The sequence below is a fragment of the Rhinopithecus roxellana genome, chromosome 12 (assembly GCF_007565055.1).
Source record: "Rhinopithecus roxellana isolate Shanxi Qingling chromosome 12, ASM756505v1, whole genome shotgun sequence".
Classification (NCBI taxonomy): domain Eukaryota; kingdom Metazoa; phylum Chordata; class Mammalia; order Primates; family Cercopithecidae; genus Rhinopithecus; species Rhinopithecus roxellana.
In genome coordinates this window covers 16,800,280-16,814,744 of record NC_044560.1, presented here as the reverse complement: position 1 = coordinate 16,814,744, position 14,465 = coordinate 16,800,280, and positions in this window count along the sequence as shown.

Below are 14,465 nucleotides of genomic sequence, written 5' to 3'. Positions count from 1 at the left end.
TGGCTCACGCCTGTAATCCCAGCACTTTGAGAGGCCAAGGGAGACAGATCACTTGAGGTCAGGAGTTCAAGACCAGCCTGGCCAACATGGTGAAACCCTGTCTCTACTAAAAATACAGAAAATAGCCGGGCATCGTGGTGAGTGCCTGTTATCCCAGCTACTTAGGAGACTGAGACAGGAGAATCGCTTGAACCCGGGAGGTGGAAGTTGCAGTGAGCTGATACTGCACCACACTGCATTCCAGCCTGGGCAACAGGGTGAGACTCTGCCTTAAAAAAAAAGAAGAAGAAGAAGAAGAAAAGAAAAAAAGAAAAATGCAAGCTCAGAACCAGACTGCCTGACTTTGAATCCCAGCTCTACTACTTAGAAGTTGTATGACTGAGCACATTAAAAACAAAACAAACAAGAAACAGTACATGGAACTTGGCACACTAGTAAATGTTAGTACTAGAAGAAAAAAAACTGCATTTCTTCTAGAGAGATGTTGGTGAACTGAATCGTGTAAACACAGCCTCCCTTTTCACACACAAACCCTACAGTGGGGTAAGAGCCTCTCTTTGTTCCCACTGTCTTCAGTTCTGATCTCCACTCTATTACCAGTTTTACAATTACCTATTGGTTTTCATCAGACTATGGGTCATCATATCAGGGTCATCTCTATAACGCCTTCACTCAGTGCAAGGCTAATTGATCCATTCATTAAACAAATATTTATTTTTTATTTAATTAATTTATTTATTCATTTTTTTGAGAGGGAGTTTTGCTCTTGTTGCATGATCTTGGCTCACTGTAACCTCTGCCTCCCGGGTTCAAGTGATTCTCCTGCCTCAGCCTCCCAAGTAGCTGGGATTACAGACCTGTGCCACCATGCCCGGCTAATTTTTGTACTTTTAGTAGAAAAATGGTTTGGAGTTTTGTAAAGACTGGGGTTTCACCATGTTGGCCAGGCTGGTCTTGAACTCCTGACCTCAGGTGATCCGCGCACCTCAGCCTCCCAAAGTGCTGGGATTACAGGCATGAGCCACTGTGCCCAGCCTATTTATTTTTTTGAGACAGAATCTCCCTCTGTTCCCCAGGCTGGAGCTCAGTGGCGCGAACTCTGGCTCACTGCAACCTCCACCTCTCGGGTTCAAGCGATTCTCATGCGTCAGTCTCCCAAGTAACTGGGATTACAGACCTGTGCCACCACACCTGGCTAATTTTTGTATTTTTAGTAGAAACATGGCTTGGCCATGTTGGCCAGGCTGGTCTCGAACTCCTGAGCTCAAGTGATCTTGTCAGCCTCCCAAAGTGCTGGGATTATAGGCCTCAAGCATCCTCCAGCCTTGGCCTCCCAAAGCACTGGGATTACAGGGGAGCCAGCATGCCTAGCCATATCATGCCTCCAATTTTTTTTTTTTTTTTTTTTTTTAAGACAGGGTCTGGCTCTATCGTTCAGGCTGGAGTGTGCCCATTCAAGCAACAGTCCATTCAATCAACAAATCTTTATAGAGCATTTGTGCCAGGCTCTGGCTTAAGCATTGGGGATACACTGGTATATAAAAAAAACGTGAGGGCTGGGCACAGTGGCTCAAGCCTGTAATACGGACACTTTGGGAGGCTGAGGCAGAAGGATCACTTGAGCCCAGGAGTTTGAGAGCAGCCTAGGCAACGTGGCAAAACCCTGTCTCTACAAAGAAAAAAAAAAATTAGGTGGTTGTGGTGGTGTGGGACTCTAGTCCCAGCTACTCAGAAAGCTGAGGTGGGAGAATGGCTTGAACCAGGGAGGTGGTTATGGTGAGCTGAGATCATGCCACTGTATTCCAGCTTGAACTAGAGAGACAGACCTGGTCTAAAAAAAAAAAAAAAAAAAAAAAAAAAAAAGGCCTGATATGGCCAGGCATGGTGGCTCACCTGCAATCCAGTGCTTTGGGAGGCCGAAGTTGGAGGATTGCTGAGGCCAGGAGTTTGAAACCTGCCTAGGCAACATAGCGAGACCTTGTCTCTACCACTTGGTGCACACCTATAGTCTTAGCTGCTCAAAAGGCTGAGGCAGGAGAATCACTTGAGCCCAGGAGTTAGAGGCTGCAGTGGCACCACTGCACTCCAGCCTCAGCAACAGAACGAGACCCTGCCTCTTTAAAAGAAAGAAAGAAGGAAAGAAAGAGAGACAGAGAGAGAGAAGAAGAGGAGGAGGAGGAGGAGGAGGAGGAGGAGGAGGAGAAGGAAAAGAAAAGAAAAGAAAAGAAAAGAAAAGAAAAGAAAAGAAAAGAAAAGAAAAAAGAAAAGAAAAAGGCATGATCCCAGCCCTTGTGAAGCCAACAATGTAATGGCAAAGACAGCCAAGAAGCGAGGACTGTGAATTAAAAGATACACCACAGGGACAGACAATGCTATAAGGCAGGAGGACTCATTTAGATAGAGCCAGTCAGGGAAAAAGCTCTCAGAGAAGATGCCAAGACCTGAAGGTCAAGAAGGACTTAGCCATGTGACTTAGCCAAGAATGTTCTGGGCAGAGGAGAAGGGGAAGACTTTGAGATGGAATAGAACATGGCATGTTCAAGAAATGGAGAAGAGGCCAGTATAGCTAAGGATGGGTGAAGACATCACCAGGGACAGCAGGGCCAAATGTGCAGAGCTGGTAAACCCTGCCGTGGATATGGAGTTTGCTCAAAGTACAATGGGAAAGAAGCCAGTGACAGTTTTTAAGCAGGCAAGTAACATGATTGGGTTTTTTGTTTGTTTTAAGCTTTTTTTTTTTTCTTTTTAGAGATGGGGTTTCTCTCTGTTGTCCAGGCTGCTCTTGAACTTCTGGGCTCAAGTGATCCTCCCACCTCAGCCTCCCAAAGTGCTGAGGTGTACAGGTGTGAGCTACCATGCCCAGTCTGGATTTATATTTTTAAGATTTCTTTGACTGCTAAGAGGAGAAAAGACAGCAGGGGGCCAGAGTAAAGACAGAGAGATCATTTAGGAGGTTATTGCAGGCATCTAAATGAGAGGTGATGGTTAAAAGTTTGCAGTGGGAAGAAGTGAACAGATTCAACATATATTTTGGAGGTAGAATCAACAGGACTTAGGGATGGATTGAACTTGGGAGGTGGTAAGGGAAAGGAAGAAATTATGGTCAATGTGCTCAGCTGTGTGTATGGTGGTAGTATTTCCAGCAAAAGAGAAGACTAGAAGGACAGGTTTCAGAGACAAAACCAAGAGTTTTGTTCTGACATGTTAAATTCTAGATGCTTGTGGGGTACTGGGGGGAAACATCACATAGGCAGCAGGCTCTATTCTGTATATCTGGGATGAAGATACAGTTTTGTGGGGAATGTCAGCAGGTATGTGGTATTTAAATCCCTGGGACTGGATAATAGTATCTTGGAAGCCCAGAGAAAGAAGAGACAATGCCTCTTCTTCTTCTTCTTCTTCTTTTCTTTCTTTCTTTTTTTTTTTTTTTTGAGACGGAGTCTCACTCTATTGCCCAGGCTGGAATGCAATGGCATGATCTTAGTTCACTGCAACCTCCGCTTCCCAGGTTCAAGCAATTCTCCTGCCTCAGCCTCTCAAGTAACTGGGACTACAGGCATGCGCCACCACACCCAGCCAATTTTGTTGTATTTTTAGTAGAGACAGGGTTTCATCATATTGGGCAGGCTGGTCTCAAACTCCTGACTTAATGATCCTCCCCCCTCGACCTCCCAAAGTATCGGGATTACAGGCGTGAGCCACCATGCCCGGCTGAAATAAAACTTTTTTAAAAACTAAATTTAATTTTTTTTTTTTTTTTTTTGAGACGGAGTCTTGCTCTGTCACCCAGGCTGGAGTGCAGTGGCCAGATCTCAGCTCACTGCAAGCTGCGCCTCCCGGGTTTACGCCATTCTCCTGCCTCAGCCTCCCGAGTAGCTGGGACTACAGGCGCCCGCCACGTCGCCCGGCTAGTTTTTGTATTTTTAGTAGAGATGGGGTTTCACCGTGTTAGCCAGGATGGGCTCGATCTCCTGACCTCGTGATCCGCCCGTCTCGGCCTCCCACAGTGCTGGGATTACAGGCGTGAGCCACCGCGCCCGGCACTAAATTTAATTTCTAATTTATTTATTCAATAAACATGCACTGAACATCTACTAAGTATCAGGCACAGTGCTGGGTCCTGAAAGCACAACGATGAAATGACCAAGACCTTGTCCTCCTAGAGCTTCCATTCCTGGATAAGGAGACAGATTATATATGAGCAAATACATATATTTATTTATATGTAAATATAAATATTTACATATAAATATTTACATATATATTTTTATATATTATATATATTTACATATAGATATTTACATATATAAATATTTACATATAAATAAATATTTTTATTTGAAATTGAATAATACAATTTCAGGTGATGCTAAGTTCTGAAAAAATAAAGCAGGGAAAAGGAACATAGGATTATGGGAGTGGCTCTGTTTTATTTATTTATTTTTTTACATTCAGGGGATGCATGTGCAATTTGTTACAAGGGTACATTACATGATGCTGAGGTATGGGCTTCTATTGTCCTGTCACCCATATAGTAAACACAGTACACAATAGGAAGATTTTTAGCCCTCATTCCCCTGTAATCCCAGCACTTTGGGAGGCCGAGGCAGGCAACTTGCTTGAGCTCAGGAGTTCGAGACCAGCCTGGGTAACATGACGAAACTCCATCTCTACCAATAATACAGAGAATTAGCCAGGCATGGTGGCATGTGTGCCTGTAGTCCCAGCTACTCAGGAGGCTGAGGTAGAAGGATGGCTTGAGCACAGTAGGTCAAAACTGCAGTGAACCAAGATCACACCACTGCATTGTGGGTGACAGAGCAAGACAAGCCTGTGGGTGATAGAGTAAGACCCTGTCTCAAGAAAACCCAAAAAACTCTGTACCCATTTAGCAATAACTCTCCTTTCCCCTCTACATCCAGCCTCCAGCCCCTGGTAAGCTTTATTCTACTTTCTCTGTGAATTTGCCCTCTTAGGTGACTGAAATCATGATGTTTGTCTCTTTACGTCTGGGGTACTTCACTTGGCATGTTTTCAAGTTTCATCCATGTCGAAGCATATATCAGAACTTCATTCTTTTTGTGGCTGAATAATATTCCATTGTATGTATAAACAGTTTGTTTATCTTTTAATCTGTTGATGGACATTTGGATTGGTCCCACCTGTCTTAGTCTGTTTTGCGTTGCTATAACAAAATACTTGAGACTGGTTAAATACTTGAGACTGGCTAATTTACAAAGAACAGACATTTATTTCTCAAAGTTCTGGAGGCTGAGAAGTCCAAGATCATGGTGCCAGCAGGTTGGGTAGTCTGGTGAGGGCTGCAAAGCAGGGAAGGGGCTAGAAAATATTAGCAATCAGGGGTCAGGGCACTTTACTTTTTTTTTTTTTTTTGAGACTGGGTCTCGTTCTGTCACCTGGGCTGGAGTGCAGTGGCACAATCATAGCTCACTGAAGCCTCAAACTCCTGGGCTCAAACAATCTATCTTCCTGCCTCAGCCTCCTGAGTAGCTAGGACTACAAGTGTGTGCCTGGTTGATTTTTGAATTAAATTGTTTGTTTTTTGTTGTTGAGTTATAGGAGTTCTTTATATATTCTGAATATTAATCCTTTGTCAGATAAATTATTTGCAAATATTTTCCCCCATTTCGTGAGTTGTCTTTTCATGCTCTTGATAGTGTCCTTTGATGCATAAACATTTTTAATTTTAATTTAGTCTAATTTAATTTTGTTTTTTCCTTGTACTTTTGGTGTTATAATTAAGAAACCATGTCCAGGTGCAGTGGCTTATGCCTGTAATTCCAGTACTTTGGGAGGCCAAGGCGGGCAGATCACCTGAGGTCAGGAGTTCGAGACCAGCCTGGCCAACATGGCGAAATCCCGTCTTTACTAAAATTACAAAAATTAGCTGATCATAGTGACAGGAGCCTGTAATCCCAGCTACTCAGGAGGCTGAGACAGAATTGCTTGAACCCAGGAGGTGGAGGTTGCAGTGAGCAGAAATCATGCCACTGCACTCCAGCCTGGGTGACAGAGTGAGACTCCATTAAAAACAAAAAAACAAACAAAAAAAAAACAAAGAAAAAACAAAACAAAACAAAAAAACCCATTGCCAAATCCAAGATTATGAAGATGGGATACATTTTAAGACTAGAACTTACATGGCTGGTGAGGGATTGGATCTGGTACGAGCAGTGAAGAGGAATCAGGGATGCATCCTAGGTTGTTGGCATAAGCAACTGGGTAAACAGTGATAGAATTTACTGAGGTGGGAAGAGCAGTAGAGGGACAGATTTGGAAGGGAAAAGCAAGGCTTCTGTTTTGGCCATGAAACTTTTGAAGTGACTGTGAGATGAGTAGACAGAGATACACGCCTTGGGTGCAGAGCAACAGTCAGGGCTGGAGGTGTAATTTGGAAATCATGAACATTTTAGATTGTTTTACAAGCCATGAGATCACCTGGAGAGTGAGTGAAGAGAGAGAAGAATTTTTCTTAGTCTGTTTTCTGCTGCTATTACAGAATAACACAGACTGAGTAATTTATGAACAATAGAGGCTTATTTGACTCATGGTTATGGAGGCTGGGAAGTCCAAGAGCATGACACCAGCCTCGTGAGGGTCATCCACGGCAGAAGATGTCATATAGTAAGAGAGGACAAGAGAGAGAGAAAAAGGGGGCCAAACTGCTGTGACAATGGCAATAAGCCATTGATGAGGGTGAAATCATGATGACGTAATTACCTCTTAAATGACCCACCCCTTAATATCATCACAATTGCTATTAAATTTCAAGCTGAGTTTTGGAGGGGACATTCAAACCAGAGTAAGTTTGAGTAAGTTCCTAAGAGAGACTTGAAACTCCAAACATTAGGAGATTGGGAACCAAGGATGGGGTGGCAGAAGGAGGACTGGTAATCTGACAAATGAGATAGAAGATATAATCAGTGAGGTAGGAAGAAAACTAGGAGAGCTTTGAGTCTGAGAAGCCAGGTGAAGAAAGTAAATAATTGGCTGTGTTAAAGGTTGCTTAGAGCTTTGGTACAATAGATGTGTTTGCTGACCTTAATAAGAGTGGTTTCACTGACTTGGCAGAAAGAAAAGCATGATTGGAATGGGTTTTAATTTTTGTCTTTAGATAGAATGGGCGTTGTGGGGAGGAGAAAGAGAGAATGAGAAGTGTGGAAGTGGAACCATTAAGTATAGATAAAGTTTCAGAGGAATTTTGCTACAAAGGAAAACAGAAAAATGGGGCAGTAGTTGAGCGGGGCTGTGAGGGTCAGGGGAAGGTTGGTTTGTTTTGAGACAGTCTCACTCTGTTCCCCAGGCTGGAGTGCAGTGGCATGATCTCGGCTCACTGCAACCTCTGCACCCTGGGTTCAATCAATTCTCCTGCCTCAGCCTCACGAGTAGCTGGGATTACAGGTGTGAGCTAGCGTGCCCGACTGATTTTTTGTGTGTGTGTTTTTGTTGTTGTTGTTTTGTTTTTGAGACAGAGTTTCATTCTTGTTGCCCAGGCTAGAGTACAATGGCGCAATCTTGGCTCACCGCAACCTCCACCTCCCGGGTTCAAGCAATTCTCCTGCCTCAGCCTCCCGAGTTAGCTGGGATTACAGGCATGTGCCACCACGCCCAGCTAATTTTGTATTTTTAGTAGAGATGGGGTTTCTTTGTGTTGGTCAGGCTGGTCTCAAACTTCCGACTTCAGGTGATCCACCTGCCTCAGCCTCCCAAAGTGCTGGGATTACAGGCGTGAGCCACTGCGCCAGGCATTTTTTTGTGTTTTTAGTAGAGACAGGGTTTCACCATGTTGGCCAGGCTGGTCTTGAATTCCTGACCTGAAGTGATCTGCCTGCCTCAGCTTTCCGAAGTGCTGAGATTACAGGCTTGAGCCACCACACCTGGCCTGATTTTTTGTTTTTGTTAAGTGGGGGCTATTACAGTAAAGGGGGAAATTGTGCAAGAGAAAGAGGAAAAACTTGTGGGAGTGAAATCTTTGATAGGTGAGTGGGGATAGGATCTAGTATATAAGTGAAAATTTGGTCTTAAATAGGGATAATTTAGGTTGTCCCACAGTCCCAGGGAATGTGTGTAGGAGGTGAAATGGAGTGGGTTAGGAGTATGTAAGTCCTTTTTACTTTTTTTTTTTTTTTTTTGAGACGGAGTCTCACTCTGCCGCCCAGGCTGGAGTGCAGTGGCCGGATCTCAGCTCACTGCAAGCTCCGCCTCCCGGGTTCACGCCATTCTCCTGCCTCAGCCTCCCGAGTAGCTGGGACTACAGGTGCCCACCACGTTGCCCGGCTAGTTTTTTGTATTTTTAGTAGAGACGGGGTTTCACCATGTTAGCCAGGATGGTCTCGATCTCCTGACCTCGTGATCCGCCTGTCTCGGCCTCCCAAAGTGCTGGGATTACAGGCTTGAGCCACCGCGCCCGGCCTTTTTTTTTTTTTTTTTTTTTTTTGAGACTGAGTCTTGTTCTGTCACCCAGGCTGGAGTGCAGTGGCACAATCACGGCTCACTACAGCCTCAACTTCCTGGGCTCCAGTGACCCACCCACCTCAGCCTCCTGAGTAGCTGGGACCATAAGTACACACCACCATGTCCAGCTAATTTCTGTATTTTTGGTAGAGGTGGGGTTTTGCCATGTTGCCTAGGCTGGTCTCAAACACCTGAGCTCAAGAGATCTGTCCACTTCAGACTCCCAAAGTGCGGGGATTACAGGTATGAGCCACTATGCCCAGCTTATTTTATTTTGAGACAGGGTCTTGCTCTGTTGCCCAGTTTGGAGTGCAATGGTGCAATCATGGCTCACCGTAGCCTCCAATTCCTGGACTCAGGTGATCGTCCCACCTCAGCTTCCTGAGTAGCTGGGACTACAGGCGCATGCTACCATGCAAGGCTAATTTAAAATTTTTTTTGTAGCAATAGGGTCTTACTAGATTGTCCAGGATGGTCTTGAACTACTTGCCTCAAGCAATCGATCCTCCCATCTCAGCGTACCAAAGTGCTGGAACTACAGCATGAGCCACTATGCTTTGCCCAGGAGTATCTAGTTTTTATCACATGACCACACTGACCTCTTCCTTCCCATCTTGTGTAAGGTTATCTGTCCATGTGGTTTGCTGTTGTGTCTGTCTCATCTGGACCTCAAGGCCTTCATATCTGTCAGCAATATATGCCACACCTGCTCTGCTCAAGGCCATTGGGGAAAATGTTTTGCTGCTCCCTTTGCCACCCTTAAGCAGAAGGAGTCATACACTTCAACTGTTCCTTCTCTTTTTCTCCTGAACTATCTTGGGTGTGGGAATCTCCATAAGGTTTGTCACCCAGGGTAAGGTTGGGCTGCTGTAACAAAGAAAATGAACAATCATTCAGTGGTTGGAACAAGTTAGAAGTTTACTTTTGCCTTCTATCATTGTCTAAGGGCTAATGTTCCAGGTCTGCTGGTGGCTGTGGTCCATGTTGTCATCCAGGTACCTGTAAGAATTAAAGAAAGAGGAAAGAAGCCGGGTGCGGTTGCTCACGCCTGTAATCTCAGCACTTTGGGAAGCTGAGGTGAGAGGATCACCTGAGGTCGGCAGTTCAAGACTAGCCTGACCAACATGGAGAAACCCTGTCTCTGTTAAAAATACAAAATTAGCCAGACTTGGTGGTGCATGCATGTAATCCCAGCTGGTCGGGAGGCTGAGGCAGGAGAATCGCTTGAACCCGGGAGGCAGAGGTTGCGGTACGCTGAGATCGCGCCATTGCACTCCAGCCTGGAAAACAAGAGAAAAACTCCATCTCGAAAAAGAAAAAAAGAAAGAGGAAAGGAACACGAAAAGGTGGCTCTCCAGTCAAGACAGATTTATTTTAGAGAAAACAAACCTGAGAGGCGCCTTCTGGCCGAGTTAAGTCAGAGACACACTCTTACAGACTACAAGTTTTTAAGGATTCAGGGTGGGAGAGTTTATCGGAGGCTTGGACTGCTTCTGTATCTCTTTGTTCTTATCTGGGAGGGAGAGTTGTGTGTCTGTTCCCATACATCTTTCTGCAGCTGCAGGCATATCCCCTGAGTCTGCTTTTAGCTTCCCTTAGTGCGCCTGAAGGGAAAGGAATGTGCTTATTAAGGCCCACTGTTTTACTGGGGCCCATTGTATGAGGGTGAAGTTTGGCTGTTACCCAAGAGATTTTCCCCCACCTGCCTCTGTGCCCGAGCTGTTTTATCTGTTGTTTACTGTCTGCTCTCTCTGGCTGCTTGTAGTTAGAAGAGAAGTGATTTCCTTGAAACGCATGAGGCTAGAAAGGGAGTTGGAACTTAAAGCGGCGGCATTTGTCCAAGATGACAGTGCTCCTGCTCTGTCAATACCCACATTCCTTCCACTCTCGGCATGGTTGAGGCTAGGTCATGTGGGGTTCAGCTAGGAGGAACAGTAAAAGTCCTTGGACCTCTTCTCTCTTTCGACTCATCCTAGGTGATCTCATCTAGTTCTTGGCTTTTCTATCACTGATGATTTTGAAATGTGTCTTTAGTCTGGTCTCTCCTCTGAACTTGGCATCCCCATTTGGAGGTCCATAGCCATCTCAAACTTGGTATGTCTAAAAATGGCCAGTTCCTTCTGTTGTCCTCCCTCTTTCAGTGAATGACAGTTCCATTTTTCCAGTTGTTCAGGCAGAAAAGCTTGGTGTCATTTTTGATTCCTCTTTTTCTCTCATATCCCAGATCTGGTCTGTCAGTAAAAACTTTTGGCTCCATTATCAAAATACTGATATCTTTCTCTAGTTGAACTCTTGTTATCCAAACTCAGAAACCAAAGAGATGCAGACAAAATGTTTCAAATATCCCTCAGTATCCGAGCCCTTACTACTGCTATTATGCTTAGACCTAGGCCCTCTGTTTTAGAGGACTCTGCATATCACAAACACACAAAAAATAAGGATCACATGAGTGCCTCTATCACCGGGATCTGAAGCTCAGGGCTGATTTAGCACAACCCATTACCATAAACATCTGCTCCAGGACTTGCACCATTCAGTCCCCAGGGAATGCTTCTAAAATGTCTTGCCCTATGTTCTAGAAACAAAAATGGACTGTGTTGATTGCTATAAAGGTTTATAGATGGTTATCACTGCCAACATCAGAGACAGACACCGCTTTGGAGTCTGGGAAGGGCAGAGAGGTAGAAACACTTAGGTTAAGAGAAAAGACAAATTAATTGATTCACCAAATCCTTTCCAATAGCATGAATGCAATTAATTATGGCATAACGGAGTATCATTTCCCAGAGGTGCCCAGTGTCAATTTTCTTGCTTCTCTTTCAGTTTCAATTACTTTTCCAAATGGGAGGTGTTTGCAGATTACCTTGGTATTCACAGCAACAGTTAGACATGGCAGCATGGAATGTTTTCCAATGGAACAAATCTTTTCTCATCTGTGTATGGATAGATCTACAGGTAATATGTGCGGAGCAGGGTACAAATTCTTCCTATTGACATTTAGATGGATCTTGAACACTAAAATGGCAAGGTTTTTTTAATTAATAAGATTTGATTAAATGTTCAAAAAAAAAGCTTTAAATAATATTGATTTAAAACTTTTTTAATGCCCATAATTTCTGTTTGTATTTTATTTTATTTTTGAGACAGAGTCTCGCTCCGTCTCCAGGCTGGAGTGCAGTGGCATGATCACAGCTCACTACAGCCTCGACCTCCTGGACTCAATTGATCCTCCCACCTCAGCTTCTCAAGTAGATGAGCCTACAGGCGTGTACTACCAAGTCCGGCTAATTTTTGAATTTTTTGGTAAATACTGGGTTTTGCCATGTTGCCCAAGCTGGTCTCAAATCCCTAGGCTCAAACAATTCACCCACCTCAGCTTCCCAAAGTGCTGAGATTACAAGCGTGAGTCACTGCACCTGGCCTATTTATGTTTTCTTTATTTTCATTTTTTTGTTATTATTTTTTTGAGACGGAGTCTCGCTCTGTCGCCCAGGCTGGAGCGCCCTGGCACAATATCGGCTCACTGCAAGCTCCACCTCCCAGATTCATGCCATTCTCCTGCCTCAGCTTCCCGAGTAGCTGGGACTACAGGCGCCCACCACAACGCCCGGCTAATTTTTTGTATTTTTATTAGAGACAGGGTTTCACCGTGTTAGCCAGGATGGTCTTGATCTCCTGACGTCGTGATCCGTCTGCCTCAGCCTCCCAAAGTGCTGGATTACAGGTGTGAGCCACCATGCTTGGCCTATTTGTGTATTTATTTTAGAGCCAGTGTCTCATTCTGTCACCCAGACTGGAGTACAGTGGCACAATTATAGCTCACTGCAGCCTGGAACTCCTGGGCTCAAATGATCCTCTTGCTTCACCCTCCAGAGTAACTGGAACCGCAGGCGCAAGACACCACATCTATCTGCTTTTTAATTTTTAATAAATTATTTAAGATATTTTTTAGTTATTTTTAAAATATAGGCCAGGCAAAGTGACTCTCTCCTGTAATCCCAGCACTTTCGGAGGCTGAGGTGGGAGGATTGCTTGAGGCCAGGAGTTGGAAACCAGCCTGGGCAACATAGCAAGACCTTGTTTCTATAAAAAATTAAAAATTTTTTAAAATATATGAAACATTTTAAGTTTTAATTTTCACATTTTTTTGATCAAAATACATTCAAATTTTATATACTTTAAAACAGTTATATTTTAGCTTAAATTTTTTTTTTTTTTTTTTTTTTTTTTTTTTTTTTGAGACAGAGTTTCACCCTTTTGTCCAGGCTGGAGTACAGTGGCACGATCTCAGCTCACTGCAACCTCTGCCTCCCGGGTTCAAGAGATTCTCCTGCTTCAGCCTCCCAAGTAGCTAGGATTACAGGCACACACTACCACGCCTGGCCAGTTTTTGTATTTTTGGTAGAGACGGGGTTTCCCCATGTTGGCCAGGCTGGTCTCAAACTCCTGACTTCAGATGATCCACCTGCCTCGGCCTCCCAAAGTGCTGGGATTACAGGTGTGAGCCACCATGCCCAGGCTTTAGTTTAAATTCGTTAGATCAGGGGCCAGTAAACTTTTCTGTAAAGGGCCAGATAGCAAATATTTTAGACTTTGAGGGCCATTATGGTCTTTGTCACAACTACTCAGCCATTATAGGACAAAGGTAGCCATGGACAATACATAAATGAATAAGTGTGGCTGTGTTCCAATAAAACTTTATTTACAAAAACAGGCAGCGAAGCCTGATTTGACCCACAGGCTCTAGTTTGTTAATGACTAGATTGTTACTGTGAAGGCTGGGCGTGGTGGCTCATGCCTGTAATCCCAGCACTTTGGGAGGCCGAGGCAGGTGGATCACCTGAGGTCAGGAGTTTGAGAGCAGCCTGGCCAAAATGGCAAAACTCTATCTCCATTAAAAGTACAAAAATTGGCCGGGCGCGGTGGTTCAAGCCTGTAATCCCAGCACTTTGGGAGGCCGAGACGGGCGGATCACAAGGTCAGGAGATTGAGACCACCCTGGCTAATATGGTGAAACCCCGTCTCTACTAAAGAATACAAAAAACTAGCCGGGCGACGAGGCGGGCGCCTGTAGTCCCAGCTACTTGGGAGGCGGAGGCAGGAGAATGGAGTAAACCTAGGAGGCGGAGCTTGCAGCGAGCTGAGATCCGGCCACCGCACTCCAGCCTGGGCGACAGAGCCAGACTCCGTCTCAAAAAAAAAAAAAAAAAAAGTACAAAAATTAGCCAGGCATGGTGGCGTGCACCTGTAGTCCCAGCTACTCGGGAGGCTGAGACCAGAGAATCACTTGAACCCGGGAGGCAAAGGTTGCAGTGAGCCAAGATCACACCACTGCACTCCAGCCTGAGTGACAGAGCAAGACTCCACTTCAAAAATAGATAGGTTGGGCATGGTAGCTCACGTCTGTAATCCCAGCACTTTGGGAGGCTGAGGTGGGTGGATCGTGAAGTCAAGAGATCAAGACTATGCTGGCTAACATGGTGAAACCCCATCTCTACTAAAAATACAAAAAGTTAGCTGGGTGTGGTGGCACATGCCTGTAATCCCAGCTACTTGGGAGGCTGTGGCAGGAGAACCACTTGAACCCAGGAGGCAGGGGTTGTGGTGAGCCAAGATCACACCACTGCACTCTAGCATGAGCAAGAGCAAGACTCCATCTCAAAAAAAAAAGAAAAAAGAAAGAAAGAAAAAGATACTTGCACACATGTTTATAGCACCACAATTCATAATCGCAAAAATATGGAACCAGGCTAAATGCCCAGCAACCAGTTAGTGGATAAAGAAAATGTGGTATGGGCCAGCCACGGTGGCTCACCCCTATAATCCTAGCACTTTGGGAGGCTGAGGCAAGTGGATCACGAGGTCAGGAGTTCAAGACCAGCCATGCCAAGATGGTGAAACCCCATCTCTACTAAAAATACAAAAATTAGCCAGGCATGGTGGCGGGTGCCTGTCATCCTAGCTACTCGGGAGACTGAGGCAGAGAATTG